Source organism: Leucoraja erinacea, unplaced genomic scaffold (assembly GCF_028641065.1).
Source record: "Leucoraja erinacea ecotype New England unplaced genomic scaffold, Leri_hhj_1 Leri_798S, whole genome shotgun sequence".
In the NCBI taxonomy this organism is placed as follows: Eukaryota; Metazoa; Chordata; class Chondrichthyes; order Rajiformes; family Rajidae; genus Leucoraja; species Leucoraja erinaceus.
Window position 1 is genome coordinate 46,343 of NW_026576727.1, and position 19,429 is coordinate 65,771.

The 19,429-nt window shown below is 47.6% G+C and overlaps 1 pseudogene; it reads left to right on the forward strand.

Moving 5' to 3' along the window:
• Positions 1 to 17,122: 17,122 nt before the first annotated feature.
• On the forward strand, positions 17,123 to 19,147 carry LOC129694781 (interferon-induced protein with tetratricopeptide repeats 1-like; annotated as a pseudogene).
• Positions 19,148 to 19,429: the final 282 nt, after the last annotated feature.

The window sequence follows — 19,429 nt, forward strand, 5'->3', positions numbered from 1 at the left end:
TCAACAAAATAGAGAGAGTACAGAGGAGATTTATTAGAATGTTGCCTGGGTTTCAGCAACTAAGTTACAGAGAAAGGTTGAACAAGTTTCGGCTTTATTCTTTGGAGCGCAAAAGGTTAAGGGGGGACTTGATAGAGGTCTTTAAAATGATGAGAGGGATAGACAGAGTTGACGTGTATAAGCTGAGAGTAGGGAAGATTCAAACAAGGGGACATGACTTGAGAATTAAGGGACAGAAGTTTAGGGGTAACATGAGGGGGAACTTCTTTACTCAGAGAGTGGTGGCTGTGTGGAATGAGCTTCCAGTGAAGGTGGTGGAGGCAGGTTCGTTTTTATCATTTAAAAATAAATTGGTTAGTTATATGGACGGGAAAGGTATGGAGGGTTATGGTCTGGACGCAGGTGTATGGGACTAGAGGAGAATACGTGTTCGGCACGGACTAGAAGGGTCGAGATGGCCTGTTTCCGTGCTGCAATTGTTATATGGTTTATATGGTTTTGATCCATCATCTACACTAATCCTATTTGATATCAGTTCAATGGATATTTATTGTCACAAATGCAAATAATCAGTACATAGTGAAATTCATTTTGTATACAATGCCGGTGCCATCATGTGTGATGCCATTTCATTGAGTTCACCGTCTGGATTCCCGTGTGCTCGTTCTACCGGAGCGACTCCCGATCCCCTCCGTCGCCCACAACCGGCTCGGCCAGCGAACCGTCGTCCCTCTCATCTCCTCGCCGGACATCTTATGTCCCGGGGGCAACCTCCTGCAGCCTACCTTCGAGGTACTGGAAGCATTAACCCGGTTCACCTTCCTACCGGCCCTTGGTCTCCACGCCCAATGTCTCCAGCAACTCCATCCCAGTATTCCACATCCGATGAGCTATCGGGCGGTTCCGCGTCCAAGGAGCCTCCAAGCGAGTCCAGCCGCCCACTGAATGCGCCCGGTTTCGGCTCTTCTGCCGTCTGATGGACTGTCCAGTGACGGAGCCTCCGGCGGTTCCACGTCTAACGGGTTCTGGGTTGGTTCGGCCGTCCGACGAGTCTTCTGTGGCTTGGTGATGCAGTGCTCGACTAGATACATCTTAAACATTGTTCCTGTCTCAACACGCACTCAGGCGCTGGGTTTAGATTTAAACTATCCTCCTCTGTAACTAATTCCTTCTTGAGCTCTCTCTAAGCCTCTTATCTTTCATTCTAAATCTATGCCAGCAGGCAGGTTTGCCACTGCTACACGGGTGGGTTTAAACTAAATAGTGTGGGAGGGGGCGGAGACAAATTTGAAATGCAAGAATGGAGTTAAAGGGAAAGAGAGTATAGGGAAAGTTAAAAAAAGACCCCAGAATGAACGGGGCGGAAAGCTCATGAAGGGAAAAGAGAGTATGGCCAAGTGAAATAGGAATCGGTGTGAAAGGTGAGGCAGTAATGGATTAAAAGTATTATATATGAATGCGTGAAGTATTAAAAGTAAAGTGGATGAACTTGAGGCTCAGTTAGAGATTGGTAGATATGACCAAAGATCTTATAGCGAAGCAAGATAGGCTACTCCTGCTAAATGCAATGGACTGACGTGTAGTACACTATGCAGGGGATCATGGGCATTTTCCACGCCCATTTTAGCAACCTGAGCCTACCTGACCCGACCCGACTCGCACTGTAATCAATGTTGCGGGGCAACAGTTTGTGTGGGTCAGATTCATAAATCTGTCAGTTCAAACTTCTTGTCAAGAATAAAATTTGATTCTGGTAATTGTCTTTTTTAATGTTTTTTAAATCATTTCTTTTTAAATGGCTCACAAACAGTGTTTGAGTTGATTTTGTAGTAACCGGAATCGACCCGACTCGCAGGGTGATTGACAGGGGGGGACTTTTTGTGCATGTTATAGGGTTAGATTCATAATTCTGTTTGTTCATAATTCTGTTGATTCTTGTTAAAGAATAAAATGTTTATAAACACACATACATGAAAATTATATAAATGTATATAACACACACAATTATATTTCTTCTAATCCAATAATGAACTTTATTTCAGAGTAGACAAGGGACATTAAATAAGAAACATTGTCTTGGGGCACTCACTCTCCCCGCTGCCCCGGGCCCCGCGCTCTCTCTCCCCGCTGCCCCGCACTCCTTCTCCCCGCTGCCCCGCACTCCCTCTCCCCGCTGCCCCGGGCCCCGCACTCTCTCTCCCCGCTGCCCCGGGCCCCGCACTCTCTCTCTCACCGCTGCCCCGGGCCCCGCACTCCCCCCTCCCCGCTGCCCCGGACCCCGCACTCCTTCTCCCTGCCCCGGGCCCCACACTCCTGCTCCCCGCTGCCCCGCACCCCCACTCTCTCTCCCCGCTGCCCCGGGCCCCGCACTCCCCCTCCCCGCTGCCCCGGGCCCCGCACTCCTTCTCCCCGCTGCCCCGCCCCGCACTCTCTCTCCCCGCTGCCCCGCCCGCTCTTTCTCTCCCCGCTGCCCCGGGGGCCCCACACCCCCTCTCCCCGCTGCCCCGGACCCCACACTCCTTCTCCCCGCTGCCCCGCACTCTCTCTCCCCGCTGCCCCGGGCCCCGCACTCCTTCTCCCCGCTGCCCCGGGCCCCACACTCCCTCTCCCCGCTGCCCCGGGCCCCGCACTCCTTCTCCCCGCTGCCCCGGGCCCCGCACTCTCTCTCCCCGCTGCCCCGGGCCCCAGACCCCGCACTCTCTCTCCCGCTGCCCCGGGCCCCACACTCCTTCTCCCCGCTGCCCCGCACTCTCTCTCCCCGCTGCCCCGGGCCCCACACTCCTTTCTTCTCCCCGCTGCCCCGCACTCCCTCCCCCCGCTGCCCCGGGGCCCCACACTCCTTCTCCCCCCGCTGCCCCGCACTCTCTCTCCCCGCTGCCCCGGGCCCCGCACTCCTTCTCCCCGCTGCCCCGGGCCCCCACACTCCCTCTCCCCGCTGCCCCGGGCCCCACACTCCTTCTCCCCGCTGCCCCGGGCCCCGCACTCTCTCTCCCCGCTGCCCCACCCTCCTTCTCCCCCCTGCCCCGGGCCCCGCACTCCCCCCCCGCTGCCCCGCACCCCCGCACTCTCTCTCCCCGCTGCCCCGGACCCCGCACTCTCTCTCCCCGCTGCCCCGGACCCCGCACTCTCTCTCCCCGCTGCCCCAGACCCCGCACTCCTTCTCCCCGCTGCCCCGCACTCCTTCTCCCCGCTGCCCCGGACCCCGCACTCTCTCTCCCCGCTGCCCCGGACCCCGCACTCTCTCTCCCCGCTGCCCCGGGCCCCGCACTCCTTCTCCCCGCTGCGGATCCAATCTTTGGCCGGAAGCAAGAAGGCGGGAGCAAGAAAGCGGAGCAAGATGGCGGAGTCAGGTTGCTAAAATGTGTCCTATAATCACCCATGAATCCGCCCATGAGTGTACCTCACGTTAGCGTGAGAGTAACCCATCTTGCTTCGCTATAAGATCTTTGGATATGACATTGTGGGGATTACAGAGACATGGCTGCAGGAGGATGGGGCTTGGCAAAGGCGGACACGTCCCCCCCATGTTTTGTATCCGGATTTTAAAACCCGGTGAAATCTCCGCTTTCCGCGAGACAGTGGAGGTGGGGCTGATGATCGAGGGCGCCGATTGGACGAGAGAGCTGTCGGTCAGCAGGGAAAGGGGGCGGGTCATGATTCATCGCGGTGATTGGAGGAGGAAGGTGTGGGGGCGGGACATGATTCGGCGCAGTGATTGGAGGAGGAAGGATGGGGGTGGAAATGAGGATAGAGTGCGGTGATTGGAGGAGGGAGTGCGGTGATTGGAGGAGGGAGTGCGGTGATTGGAGGATAGAGGTGATTGCGGTGATTGGAGGAGGGAGACGTGGCACAGGCTAAACCAAAGATCTTTAACAAGAATTAACAGAATTATGAACTAACAGAATTATGAATCTAACCCTATATCACACACAAAAACTTCCCCCGCATTGTCAATTACCCTGCGAGTCGGGTCGGGTAGGTTCCGGTTACTACAAAATCAACTCAAACACTGCTTGTGAGCCATTTAAAAAGAAATGATTTAAAAAACATTAAAAAAGACAATTACCAGAGTCAAATTTTATTCTTGACAAGCAGTATGAACTGACAGAATTATGAATCAAACCCTATAATCACACACACAAACTGTTGCCCCGCAACATTGATTACACTGCGAGTCGGGTCGGGTCAGGTTACTAAAATGGGCGGAGAAAAACGTAGCTACTACACGTCAGCCCATTGTATTTCGCAGGAGTAGCCCATCTTGCTCCGCTATAAGATCTTTGGACTAAACATCATAGAGGAGCAGGTACACAAAATTGCTGGAGAAACTCAGCGGGTGCAGCAGCATCTATGGAGTGAAGGAAATAGGTGACGTTTCAGGCCGAAACCCTTCTTCAGACTGATGGGGGTGGGGGGGAGAAGGAAGGAAAAATGGAGGAGGAGGAGGAGCCCGAGGGCGGGGGGATGGGAGGAGACAGCTCGAGGGTTAAGGAAGGGGAGGAGACAGCAAGGGCTAGCAAAATTGGGAGAATTCAACGTTAATGCCATCAGGATGCAAACTGCCCCGGCGGAATATGAGGTGTTGTTCCTCCAATTTCCGATGTTTCTCACTCTGGCGGAGACCCAGGACAGAGAGGTCGGATTGGGAATGGGAGGGGGAGTTGAAGTGCTGAGCCACCGGGAGGTCAGGTTTGTTATTCCGGACTGAGCGGAGGTGTTCGGCGAAACGATCGCCCAACCTACGCATAGTCTCCCCGATGTAGATCAGCTGACATCTAGAGCAGCGGATGCAGAAGATGAGGTTGGAGGGGATACAGGCAAACCATTGTCGCACCTGGAACCACTGCTTGGGTCCTTGAATGGAGTTGAGGGGGGAGGTGAAGGGACAGGTGTTGCATTTCTTGCGGTTGCAACGGAAAGTGCCCGGGGAGGAGGTGGTGCGGGAGGGAAGGGAAGAATTGACAAGGGAGTTGCGGAGGGAGCGGTCTTTGCGGAAGGCAGACATGGGGGGAGATGGGAAGATGTGGCGAGTGGTGGGGTCACGTTGGAGGTGGCGGAAATGGCGGAGGATTATGTGTTGTATTTGCCGGCTGGTGGGGTGAAAGGTGAGGACCAGGGGGACTCTGCCCTTGTTGCGAGAGCGGGGATGGGGAGAGAGAGCAGTGTTGCGTGGTATGGATGAGACCCTGGTGCGAGCCTCATCTATGGTGGCGGAGGGAATCCCCGTTCCCTGAAGAACGGGGACATTTCCAATGCCCTGGTATGGAATGTCTCATCCTGGGAACAGATGCGGCGTAGGCGGAGGAATTGGGAGTAGGGGATGGAGTCTTTACAGGGGGCAGGGTGGGAAGACATGTAGTCCAGATAGCCATGTGAGTCAGTTGGTTTGTAGTGTATGTCGGTCAGAAGCCTGTCCCCTGCGATGGAGATGGTGAGGTCAAGGAATGGTAGGGAAGTGTCGGAAATGGTCCAGGTGTATTGGAGTGCCGGATGGAAGTTGGTGGTGAAGTGGATGAAGTCATTCAGTTGTGTATAGGTGCAGGAGGTGGCTCCAAAGCAGTTGTCAATGTAACGGAGGTAGAGGTCGGGGATGGGGCCCTGGTACGTACTGAACAAGGATTGTTCAATGTACCCGACAAAGAGGCAGGCGTAGGAGCAAGTTTGGCCACTCCTCCGAAATCCAATGGCCTGACGCGTAGTATGTAACGGAACGTCACGGCCGCCATTTGTTAATGCAAAACGCGACTTCCTGTATGTAATCCTCCCTCTGTGTAATCCAAAGGTACTCAAGGAGTAAGATAGACCACTCCTCCAAAAACGGGTAGTATGACGTGAGTGATTGTCGACGCCATTTTATAGGGCTGCCCGCATACTGTAATGGCGTCCTCATCCACAGTTCAGTATAAATTGTTCTAATCGCCGATGTTGACAACTCAACCAGTCTTTCTTCAGGTTCCCCAACAACAAAGAAAGGTGAGGAAATATTATTGTTTCCTGTTGACATTATTTTGTCCTGAAAATGTTATTTTTTGTTCCCCTATCAACACTCATTCGAATACTTGGGTTGTTGGTACATTAGAAAGTTAATAGATTTTTTAATAGATCTAAAATTACTACAATAATAAAGTCTCCCTCTCTCCCTACGGACCATATTTTGGAGACTCCTGCAGAACAGAAACAAAAACTAAAATGACAGAAGAACAAAAATTGGTGACTTTATTATTGTGGTAAGTTTAGATCTATTAAAAACAAAATCTAGTAACTTTCTAATGTACCAACAATCCTGGTTTCCCAATGAGTGTTGATAGGGGAACAAAAAAAATATCATTTTCAGGACATAATAATGTCGACAGAAAACAATAATATTTCCTCACCTTTCGTTGTTGTTGGGAAACCTAAGACAGGTTGAGTTGTCAACATCGGCGATTAGAACAATTTACACTGAGCTGTAGATGTGGACGCCATGACAGTGTGGGGGCAGTCCAGTAAAATGGCGGCGACCATCACACACGTCATACTACGAGTTTTTCGCTGAGTGGCGCATCTTGCTCCTCTAGTATCTTTGTGTGTGAGTGTGCGCATATGCATGGGGCCGCCAAAAATATGTGTCCCCCAGTCCCCTCCATGTTTTGATAGCAAGTTCCGCTCTTGGGGCTGGGAACTGAATATTCAGGGTTATACATCCTATAGAAAGCAGGGCTCTCGCTTAACTTATTTTCCCTGTTGCCAGCCGGGCAACCTTGACAGCTTTTTAGGTTGCCAAATGACAGTTTAGGTGGTCATTTAAGACGGTTTGCACGACGCGTGCGATAATGTGCTCGGACAAAGTACGTAGTTACCGGTCGGAATTGTGCTCAATGAAGCATTCACATGTTATGTTTAAGAAGGAACTGCAGATGCTGGAGAATCGAAGGTAGACAAAAGTGCACAAAAAAATCAGCGGGTGCAGCAGCATCTATGGAGCGAAGGAAATAGGCAACGTTTCAGGCCGAAACCCATCAGTCTGAGAAGGCAATCGGTGTGGATTGGATGGATTGAGGCAGGTGAATTAGTACGTGTTGGTTGGGAGTATGTAAAATTGTGAGGGGAGAGTACAGGGATATCAGTGGTGTTGAATGGGGGGATCAGTACGGGATGGATGGGGGTGGGATCAGTACAGGATGGATGGGGGGTTCAGTACAGGATGGATGGGGGTGGGATCAGTACAGGATGAAAAGGGGTATGGGGGGGATCAGTACGAGATGGATGGGGATGGGATCATTACAGGATGAATGGGGGGTTCAGTACGGGATGGATGGGGATGGGGGATCAGTACAGGATGAATGGGAGGATCAGTACAGGATGGATGGGGGTGGGATCAGTACAGGATGAATGGCCGGTTCAGTACAGGATGAAAGGGGGTAGACAAAAATTCTGGTGAAATTCAGCATGTAAGGCAGCATCTATGGAGCTAAGGAAATGGGCAACGTTTCGGGTCGAGACCCTTCTTCAGACTGTTCCCCCCATTCTTCTCGAATGGGAGGATTAGTACAGTATGGAAGGGGGGGAGATCAGCACAGGATAAATGGGGGGAATCAGTACTGGATGAAAGGGGGGGGGGGTCAGGACAGTGTGGATCGGAGGGTCTGTGCAGGATGAATGGATGATCACTACAGGATGAATGGGAGATCAGTACGGGATGCATGAGGGGATCAGTACGGGATGCATGAGGGGATCAGTACAGAATGAATGAGGGGATCATTAAAGATGAATGGGGAGATCACTACAGGATGGATGGGGGCATTGGTGCAGGGTAAATGGAGGGTGGGTCAGTACGGGATGAATGGGTGGCTCAGTGCAGTATGAATGGGGGAGAAGTGCAGGATGGATGGGAATGGGGATCAGTACAGGATGAATTGAGGGACCAGTGTAGGATGGATGGGGTGGGGGAGTGGCAGGAGAATCAATGCGAGGTGGGTAGGGTGATGAATAGATTGGGGGGGGGTAGATCGGGAGGGGAGCACAGGGGATGTCAGTGAAGACTGAATAGAGGAGGGAATGGGAACAGTGCGGGATGGAGCGGAGGGGTCCCAGGAAGATCAGCGCTCCTCGGACAACATCGCCCCGCTGGCTTGGCAGTCCCTGTCCAACGGCAAAGTGCCACCGCCTCCTCGCCACCACCTCCCCTTCTCCGCCAGCCGACAGAAGCTATAGGGCCTTTGGTGCAGCTGCTTCAGACCAAAGATCCTATAGCGTAGGGTCTTTGCTCCAAATGGTGGAATGAGACCTCTCTTTCCATCTCTCTCTTTCTCTCTCTCCCTCTCTCTCTCTCTCTATCACTCTCTCTCTCTCTCTCTCTCCCTCTCTTTCTCTCCTTCTCGCCCTCCCTCCCTCTTCCCGGCCTCGACGTGCGAGAGGGGTTGTTTTGAAAGCGCCGTTAACAGATTTGCAGGCAGCCGTCGTTATCAGGGCGATAGCGAAGTGCGTAGTTACCAGTCGGAATTGCGGTCAATGAAGCATTCACGTATTATTTCTGCTTCAAATAAAGTCACAAACTAAACATATTCACCAATCAAGACATGATATATCCCACAATGACATGCATCAAAATTACAATACAGTATCTCATCTATTTTTACACGTTGCAATGAATGCAATTTCTATAATCTCTTTCCACTTCCAAACAAAAATCTGGTTGGATTATTCAGCGTATGATCAACCTCGGTGAGACCAAGCGCAGGCTTGGTGATCGCTTCGCACAACACCTCCACTCAGTTCGCAATAACCAACCTGATCTCCCGGTGGCTCAGCACTTCAACTCCCCCTCCCATTCTGAATCCGACCACCCCCATGGCCAGAATGCGGCCCACCGCAAATTGGAGGAACAGCACCTCATATTTTGCTTGTGTAGTTTACACCCCAGCGGTATTCTCCAATTCACGTAGTCCTTGCTTTCTCCCTCCTTCCCCTCCCATTCCCAGATCTCCCACAGCCTACTGTCTCCACCTCTTCCTTTCGTTTCCCGCCCCCCATCCCTCCCGACATCAGTCTGAAGAAGGGTCTCGACCCAAAACGTCGCTTATTCCTTTACTCCATAGATGCTGCCTCACTCGCTGATTTTCTCCAGCTTTGTCTACCAACGGGATCCCACCACTGGCCACATCTTCCCATCTCCTCCCCTGTCGGCTTTCTGCAGATCTCCCTCCATAACTCCCTGGTCAATTTGTCTCTTCACCCCCTCTCCTGGCACTTTCCCTTGAAACAGCAAGAAATGCTACACTTGTCGCTTTACCTCCCCCCTTGACTCAATTCAAGGACCCAAGCAGTCGTTCCAGGTGCGGCTCAGGTTCACCTGCACCTCCTCCAACCTCATCTATTGCATCCGCTGCTCTAAGTGTCAGCTGTCCTACATCGGTGAGACCAAGCATAGGCTTGGCGATCGCTTCGCCAACACCTCCGCTCGGTTCGCAATAACCAACCTGATCTCCCGGTGGCTCAGCACTTCAACTCCCCCTCCGTTTCCGAATCCAACCTTTCTGTCCTGGGCCTCCGCCATGGCCAGAGTGAGGCCCACTGTAAATTGGAGGTGCAGCACCTCATATTTCACTTGGGCAGTTTACACGCCAGCAGTATGAACATTGACCTCCAATTTCAGATAGTCCTTGCTTTCTCCTCCGCTTCCCAGGTCTACCTCAGCCCACTGTCTCCGCCTCTTCCATGCTGTATCTTTAAATTAAACTAAAAACACTAAAACCAGAGGAAATATAAAGAAGGGTTTCTCCCCGAAACGTCACCCAATTTCTTCTATCCAGAGATGCTGGCTGCTCCATGGAGTTCCCCTGCACAATTAAAGCATGGAATAATCTTCACCCTACCAACGGTACCCAACCAGACGCAACTAAATTTAAAGTCGCTCTTTTTTCCCCAAGAACCCTTTTTTGCTTGTCAAGAGTCAAGAGTCAAGAGAGTTTTATATCCTTCTCGCCCCCTGGAACCTCACATCAGTCAGAAGAAGGGTCTCGACCTGATACGTCGCCTATTTCCTTCGCTCCATAGATGCTGCCTCACCTGCTGAGTTTCTCCAGCATTTTTGTCTACTCATTCACACCAGTTCAGTTATCCCACTTTCCTCACCCACTCCCTGCACATTAGGGGCAATTGTACAGAGACAAGTTAACCTACAAAACCAATGCATCTTTGGGATGTGGGAGGAAACCCACATGCTTGCCGGGAGAATGTGCAAATTCAACACAGACAGTGCCCAAGGACAGGATCGAACACAGATCTCTGGCGTGTGAGGCAGCAAGTCCACTAGCTGTGCCACTATATTTTATTTTCCAACACACAAAAAATTATACGTTGATAACTTTGGTTACTAAAACTAAAGAAACTATCCATTTTCAGTCTTAAATTTCTAAGTGACGCTATGTCCCCCTTTACAGCTACTGTATGTTTTAATTCAGTTCAAGGCTATGGGGCAGTACATTGGCCATAAAGTTGCTGCCTAAAATTGCCAGAGACCCGGAATTGATCCTGAATATGGGAGCTCTCTGTATGGAGTTTTGTTTTCTCGTTTATAACATTGTTTACAGAGTACTATGTTTACATATTCTGTTGTGCTGCTGCAAGTAAGGATTTCATTGTTTTAACTGGGACGTGAGAGAATAAAACACTCTTGACTCTTGACTTACGTTGCTAATGTGTGGGATAGAACTAGTGTACGGGTGATTGGTGTTCGGCGTGGACTCGGTGGGCCGAATGGCCTGTTTCCATGCTGTATCTTTAAATTAAACTAAAAACACTAAAACCAGAGGAAATATAAAGAAGGGTTTCTCCCCGAAACGTCACCCAATTTCTTCTATCCAGAGATGCTGGCTGCTCCATGGAGTTCCCTTGCACAATTAAAGCATGGAATAATCTTCACCCTACCAACGGTACCCAACCAGACGCAACTAAATTTAAAGTCGCTCTTTTTTCCCCAAGAACCCTTTTTTGCTTAAGTCCAGAGTCAAGAGTCAAGAGAGTTTTATTGTCATGTGTCCCAGATTGGACAATGAAATTCTTGTTTGATGCAGCACAACAGAATATGTAAACATAATACAGAACAGTAGATAAAGGTTCAGTGTGTCTAAATATCATAGACTATATATATATATACACAATAAATAAACATAAAATGCAATAGGCTGTTATTTTTCAGAGTTTGGAGTTTGGTTATGGTGGGTCCACTCCAGTTTAAATTCAATTTGGACAGTTTTTGGAGGACCAAGAAACCAAGAAGCAAAAGTTACTCTAGCTCCATCTCCAGGGAGTAATTCTGCGTTGGTTTTCAGCGGTCGCGGTGAGGCAGCGACCGGACAGCAATGGCGGCAAGATCTCCCACAATGCAAAGGGGGGGGAGAAAGTGGGCGACGGCGACCAGTTGCCATGCCACCCTGCACATGCGCACAACCACAGCTGATGATGTGCTGGCTGTGGTTGTGTGCATGTGCAGGGGGAGGATGTGCAGGCCATGGCAGTGCGCATGTATAAGGCGGCCGGCCGTGCCGAGCGGAGACCCTAGATCTGAGAGCCAAGCAGAGAGCCGAGCCGAGAGCCGGACACGAATGGCGGGCGGAGATAGAGAGTGACAGAGAGCGAGAGATAGAGAGGGGGCCCGCTCAGGATTAAACGAGAGGTGTCCCGGGTGCTTGCCAAGCCGGGCAAATGGCATGGCTTTCAGGTTGCCCAGCACGACTGAAGGTTGCCATTGGCACCCGGGCAACCGCTAATTTAGAGCCCTGAGGAGATGGAGCCGCTGTTGCCACTGTTCGGGGCCCGTCATTCGATCCGACCCTTCATCACCATGCACCTAGTATCTTTGCCCTGCAATCAAAGATACTAGAGGAATACAGCCACCACCGCCAACACAAAACGTCATGTTCCTATTCTCCAGAGATGTTGCCTGACCCGCAGAGTTACTCCAGTTTTTTTGTGTCTATCGGTATAAACCAGTATCTGCGTGCCAAGCCGGGCAAAATGAGTCGGCGTTTAGGTTGCCCGGCGGCACTTTGGGTGGTCAATGGCACCCGGGCATCCACTAATTTCGGATGGAAAGAACGGGCTAGTGGACAGAGGAGGTGGGGTAGCTCTGCTGGTGAGGGGTGACATAGAGACTGACAATGTAGAGTCACTGGATAGAATTGAGGAATTGTAAAGGTAAGAAGACACTAATAGGAGTTATCTATAGTAGCCTGGATATAGTTATCAAACAGTAGCCTAGATATAGGCTGCAAGTTGCAGCAGGAGTTAATATTGGCATGAAACAAAGGGAATGCCACTGTGGTTATGGGAGATTTCAATATGCAGGTAGACCGGGAAAATCAGGTTGGTTCAGGACCTCAAGAAAGTGAGTTTGTAGAGTGCCTCTGAGATGGATTCTTAGAGCAGCTTGCACTGGAGGCTACCAGAGAGAAGCCAATTCTGGATTTAGTGTTGTCTAATGAACCAGATTTAATAAGGAAACTCAAGGTAAAGGAACCGCAAGGAGGTGGTGAGCATAATATGATAAGTTTTAATCTGCAATTTGAGAGGGAGAAGGTTAAATCAGAAGTGTCAGTGTTGCAATTGAACAAAGGGGACTATGAAGGCATGAGAGGGGAGCCGGCCAAGGTGGACTGGAAAAGGATCCTAGCAGGAATGATGGTGGAACAGCAATGGCAGGAATTTCTGGGCATAATCCAGAAGATGCAGGATCATTTAATTCAAAAGAGGAAGAACAATTCTAAGGGGAGTAAGAGGCAACCGTGGCTGACAGGAGAAATTCGGGATGGAAAAAAAAATAAAAGAAAAGGTGCATAACATAGCAAAGAATAACGGGAAGCCAGATGAGCTCTATGGGGCTTTGGTGAAGCTACATTTAACCATATAACCATATAACAATTACAGCACGGAAACAGGCCATCTCGGCCCTACAAGTCCGTGCTGAACAATTATTTTCCCTTAGTCCCACTTAGTTGTTGAAACCCAGGTAACATTCTAGTAAATCTCCTCTGTACTCTCTCTATTTTGTTGACATCCTTCCTATAATTGGGCGACCAAAATTGTACACCATACTCCAGATTTGGTCTCACAATTGGCCTTGGCCTTGTACAATTTTAACATTACATCCCAGCTTCTATACTCAATGCTCTGATTTATAAAGGCTAGCATAACAAAAGCTTTCTTTACCACCCTGTCTATATGAGATTCCACCTTCAAGGAACTATGCACGGTTATTCCCAGATCCCTCTGTTCAACTGTATTCTTCAATTCCCTACCATTTACCATGTACGTCCTATTTTGATTTGTCCTGCCAAGGTGTAGCACCTCACATTTATCAGCATTAAACTCCATCTGCCATCTTTCAGCCCATTCTTCCAAATGGCCTAAATCACTCTGTAGACTTTGGAAATCCTCTTCATTATCCACAACACCCCTTTTCTTGGTATCATCTGCATACTTACTAATCCAATTTACCACACCTTCATCCAGATCATTGATGTACATGACAAACAACAAAGGACCCACAGATCCCTGAGGCACCCCACTAGTCACCTGCCTCCAACCCGACAAACAGCCATCCACCATTACCCTCTGGCGTCTCCCATTCAGCCACTGTTGAATCCATCTTGCTACTCCTGCATTTATACCAAACAGTTGAACCTTTTTAACCAACCTTCCATGAGGAACCTTGTCAAAGGCCTTACTAAAGTCCATATAGACAACATCCACTGCTTTACCCTCGTCAATTTCCCTAGTAACCTCTTCAAAAAATTCAAGAAGATTAGTCAAACATGACCTTCCAGGCACAAATCCATGTTGACTGTTCCTAATCAGACCCTGTTTATCCAGATGCATATATATATTATCTCTAAGTATCTTTTCCATTAATTTGCCCACCACTGACATCCAACTAACAGGTCTATAATTGCTAGGTTTACTCTTAGAACCCTTTGAAGTACTGCATGCAATTCTGGTTCCCCCGATACAGGAAGGATGTACTGTTGCAGTTACTCTTGCACCGTTAGCAGCTGGCAATGTTGGGGAAGTTAAAGCCACCCACTATGACACCAACGTTGCTTTTAAACCTTTGTATAATATGTCTACAAATCTGTTCCTCTACCCCCCTGGTGATCAGGATGCCTATAGTACAGGGGTGGGGAACCTGCAGCCTTATGGCCACATGCAGCCTTTATAGGTCATTAAGTGCGGCCTTTTGAATGAATCCAAATTGTGTAGAACAAATCCTTTTATTTTTATTAATATGTTTTGTTTGTCTTTTATTATTTTTGTTTTAATCTTAAAATGAACTCATTTAAAATACCAACGAGTAAAAGAAGATTCAACAAAATAGTCCTCCCCGACTGACGGCCACAATTAAAACATTAGTAAGTCATGAGGGCTATATTAACAAAATAATGTACATTATGAAGTATATCTGATTGAAGTATCTTGGATGCGGCCTTATTAGATTACAGCTAACTTAATGCGGCCTTCCACCATGAAAAGGTTCCCCAGCCCTGCTATAGTATTATCCCATCATAATGACTGCACCTTCCTTATTGTTTACCTCAACCACATTTCCCCAGTGGATGTATTCTCCAATGGGTCCTCCCTGTGTATAGCTGTGACATCTACCTTATTAGTAGTGCATCTCCTCCACCTCCTTTACCTCCCTCTCTATCATGTCTGAAACATCAAAACCTTGAAGTATTAAACTGCCAGTCCTGTCCCTTTCACAACCAAGCGACTATAATGTTGTAATGGTCACAACATCATCGTTCTATACAGGCTCCAGACTGATTCAGGCTCTAAGTTCAACGTCTATTTCCAAAATACTACTTGCATTGAAATAAACTCAGCTCAGCCCCTCAGCCTCACCATGTTCATTAACCTGTCCCTGATTGTCCTTTCTTTGGGACTAACTGTTCATAACCTCCATCTTCCCCTTAGTCTCTCCACTTGCTGACCTGCTGCTCCATTTCCCACCTCACTAAAACTCTAGTTTAAATTCCATTGAGTAGCACTAGAATAATTTCCTATGAGATATTGGGTTCCTACCAGTTCAGGAGAAACTAATCCTTCTTGTATGGGTCTCACCCACCCTTAAAGGGAGCCCAATGATGAATATACCTGACACACTCCCTCCTGCACAAGCTCCTTAGCCATGTATTGAACTGTACTATCTTTCTATTTCTTGCCTCGTTACCACGTGGCATGGGTAGAAATTTGAGGTTACAACATGGCTGGTGTAGACAGAACCTTTTTCCCAGGATGGAAATGTCCAACACTACGGCATATCTATACGGTGAGAGGGGGATCCTGGACAACCTGGAGGTCCTACACTTAACCTACTACCCAACTCCCAAAATTGCAGGACCTCATCTCCCTTCAGAAATATGGCATTGCCACCAACATGGACAGTCTACTCTGGGGACTTACCCTCCCCTCTCAGAAGATCCAATGTTCTTTCCCAATCATCATTGACTATAGCATCAGGGAGGCAACACACCATCCCAGAGTCTTGCCTGGAGACTGCTTCAATTCAATTAGAAAATAATCAAATGCAGCTTGTCTAATGTGCTGACTACAGTGCATTCAGAAAGTATTCAGACCCCTTAATTTTTTCCACATTTTGTTACGTTACAGCCTTACTTTAATATGGATTAAATTATTCTTCATATCATCAATCTACACACAATACCCCCTAATAAAAAAGCAAAAACAGGTGTTTGGAAATTTTTGCAAAGTAATTAAAAATAAATAACTGAAATATCACATTTACATAAGTATTCAGACCCTTTGCTATGACACTCATAATTGAGTTTATGTTCATCCTGTTTCCATTGATTATCCTTGAGATGTTTCTACAAATTGATTGGAGTCCGCCAGCGGTAAATTAAATTGATTGGACATGATTTGGAAAGGCACACACCTGTCTATATAACGTCCCACAGTTAACAGTGCATGTCAGAGCAAAAACCAAGCAATAAAGACAAATGAATTGTCCGTAGACCTCCGAGACAAGATTGTGTTCAGACACAGATCTGGGGAAGAGTATAAAACAATTGCTGCAGCAGTGCAGGTCCCGAAGAGCACAGTGGCCTCCGTCAATTGTAAATGGAAGAACTTTGGAACCACCAAGACTCTTCATAGAGCTGGCCGCCCGGACAAACTGAGCAATCGGGGGAGAAGGGCCTTGGTCAGGGAGGTGACCAAGAACCCAATGGTCACTCTGACAGAAATCCAGAGTTCGTCTGTGGAGATGGGAGAACTTACCAGAAGGACAACTATATCTGCAGTACTCCACCGATCAGGCCTTTATGGTAGAGTGAGGAAACCAGGCACCGCTCATCACCTGGACAATACCTTACCTATGGTGAAGCGTGGTGGTGGCAGCATCATGCTGTGGGGATGTTTTTCAGCGGCAGGAACTGAGAGACTAGTCAAGATCGAGGGAAAGATGAACGGAGCAAAGTACAGAGAGATCCATGATGAAAACCTGCTCCAGAGCATTCTGGACCTCAGACTGGGTCGGAGGTTCACCATCCGCCAGGACAACAACTCGAAGCACACAGCCAAGACAACGCAGGAGTGGCTTCATGACAAGTCAGTGAAAGTTCATGAATGGCCCATTCAGAGCCCAGACTTGAACCCGATCTAACATCTCTGGAGGGAACTGAAAATAGCTGTGCATTGATGCCCCTGAGAGAGCTTGATAGGATCAGCAGAGAAGAATAGTAAAAATTCCCCAAATACAAGTGTGCCAAGCTTGTCGTGTCATACCCAATAAGACATGAAGGCTGTAATCGCAGCCGAAGATGCTTCAACAAAGCACTAAGTAAAGGGTCTGAATACTTATGTAAATGTGATATTTCAGTTATTTATTTTTAATTACTTTGCAAATATTTCTAAACACCTGTTTTTGCTTATTTATTACAGGGTTTTGTGTGAAGATTGATAATAAAAAAGAATAATTGAATCCATTTTATAATAAGGCTGTAACGTAACAAAATGTGGAAAAAGTGAAGGGGTCTGAATACTTTCTGAATGCACTATATTTGTGAGATTGAGGGACAGACCAGCTTCACGTGGTCTGACATGGAATTTGATGAATTTTCTTCTCTTGCAGCAGCAGAATGGGAGATTTGTTGAAAGAGAAGCTCGATCAGCTTCAGTGTCACTTCACGTGGAGCCCACAGAAGGAGACCATTGACCTGGATGATATGGTGTACAGATTACAAGATGCCATAATCTTAGCAGATAAATATCAAGCCGCATCCTACAACCAACTCGCTTTTGTAAACTGCCTGCAAGGCAACAGTGAGGAAGCTATTCAAAACTTACAGGAAGCTGAAAAGATTCTGAGGGAGAACCACAAAGATGCATTTGAAAGAAACAGCATCATCACCTATGGAAACTATGCCTGGGTGCATTACCACATGGGACAACTGGCCAAGGCCCAGTCCTACCTCGACAAGCTGGAGATGATCTGTAAACCGCTCACTGATGGTCCTCGCTATACAGCAATGATACCTGAAGTGTATGGGGAGAAGGGGTGGTCATTGGTGAATTCTGCTGCTCCACACTATGAGGAGGCTATGGAATGTTTTGAGAAAGCTCTGGAGGAAGATCCCAATAACACGGAGTGGATCATGGGCAAAGCAACTGTTCTGTCCCGTCTGGAATCATTTTCTGGAACCCCAGAGAGTCGTGAACCAAATCAGTCAGTGAATTATCTGCAGCGTGTACTGGAGCTAGATCCAGATGATTCAATGGCCATGGTGCTGCTGGCCTCAAAATTGAAAGGACGCAGTAAAAAGGAAGAAGCAAATAAATTAGTTGAGCAAGCATTGCAGAAGCGCAATCGGATCCATATGTGCTTCGCTATTCGGCAAAATTTTACAGAGAGGAAGGAGCAGTGGAGAAAGCAATCAATCTATTCAAGCAAGCGTTAGAATTAATTCCACACTCGTGCTTCATACACCACCAAATTGGAATATGTTATAAAATTAAACTAGAAAACCTTGGTGATATAAATCCTCGCAGCCCCGCAACTCAGCAGCAAACTGAGTTGATCAGTTTATGTAAATATCACTTTGGAAAAGCCTCTGAGTGCCGTCCACGGTCAGCTATTAGACCAATGCTGGACTTAGCCAAGGTTTACAAAATAGATGGAGAGTATTCTAAGGCTGAGGAGATCTACAATAATCTGTTGAAATTGGAGGACATCCGTCCAGAAAACATGCAGCAGATATGTTTCGAGGCTGGGTCATTTAAACTGTATCAGAAAAGATCGGAATCAAGTGCCATCAGCCTATTTCTGAAAGGGGTGAAGAATGAATATGATTCAAAAGATCGGAAAAAGTGTAAGAAAGAATTGGAGAAGTGGGCAGATAACAAACTTCCCAATGCTCCACGTGACAGCAAACCTTTTAGTGTGAGAGGGTTAATGTATAAGATGGATGGGAACAAGTCCAAGGCTATTGAATGCTTTGAAAAGGCCTTGAAGATTGATCATGAGAATGAAGAATATCTGAGTGCTCTTTCAGAATTACGTCTTAGTGATTGAGCACCACAAGGATGCTTATAATATGCACCAATTTCATCTGATCTAAGGAGAGGTTTGGTGATGTGTGTGTTTTACTGATTATATTCTGATAGCATCTTCTTTGAATGAAGGCTCTACTTATCAGTGTGAAGTTTTCAAAAATGATCTTGTGTTTCACTTAAACATTTAAAAATAATTAGTCTACTTTAAAAAATAATAACACCTCAAGCAAACCAATCAAATGGAATTTAGTTGTGTAAGTGTGGAATTTGTGTTTAGTGTGGAAAGATGGGAATTGGTAAATTGAAGCATGTGGAACCAGATATCGTTGATGCTACTGGCAAGTTTCCTCATCTAAGTCTTTCACTTTAATCATTTACTCTTTATTTTTTGTTGTTTCTGAATGCACAATTATAACTTTGGCATGATTTAATTTTCAGGATCATTATAAGATGTCCTACATTGACATGTCTATTAATTAAAGCTTCAAATCAGAGATTGGTTCTGCCACAAACAAAACGAAGGAACACAAAGAACAGATCCTTAAAGTGTGCATCCTGCTACAGGGAGTGACGGAGGAAAGGCTGGGGAGGGAGTCTGTTGGGGAGGGGAGGGTACCAGGATAATTAATGGGATTTCAAGAGATGATATTATTGATAAAGGAAAGATTCAAGTTGACATTATCAGGCATAATAATTAATCAAGGACAATGTAGCTACAAAACTCTAATCCAATTTGAAAATACCAATGGATTGGTAATGGAACCAGAAATTGGAAGTGATTAATGGAAAGATGAACGCTTCCACGTGGCCATCCCCAACAGTGTGGATATAGCCAGATGGCATTCCTGTAATACTTTGTACTATAATGACTATAATA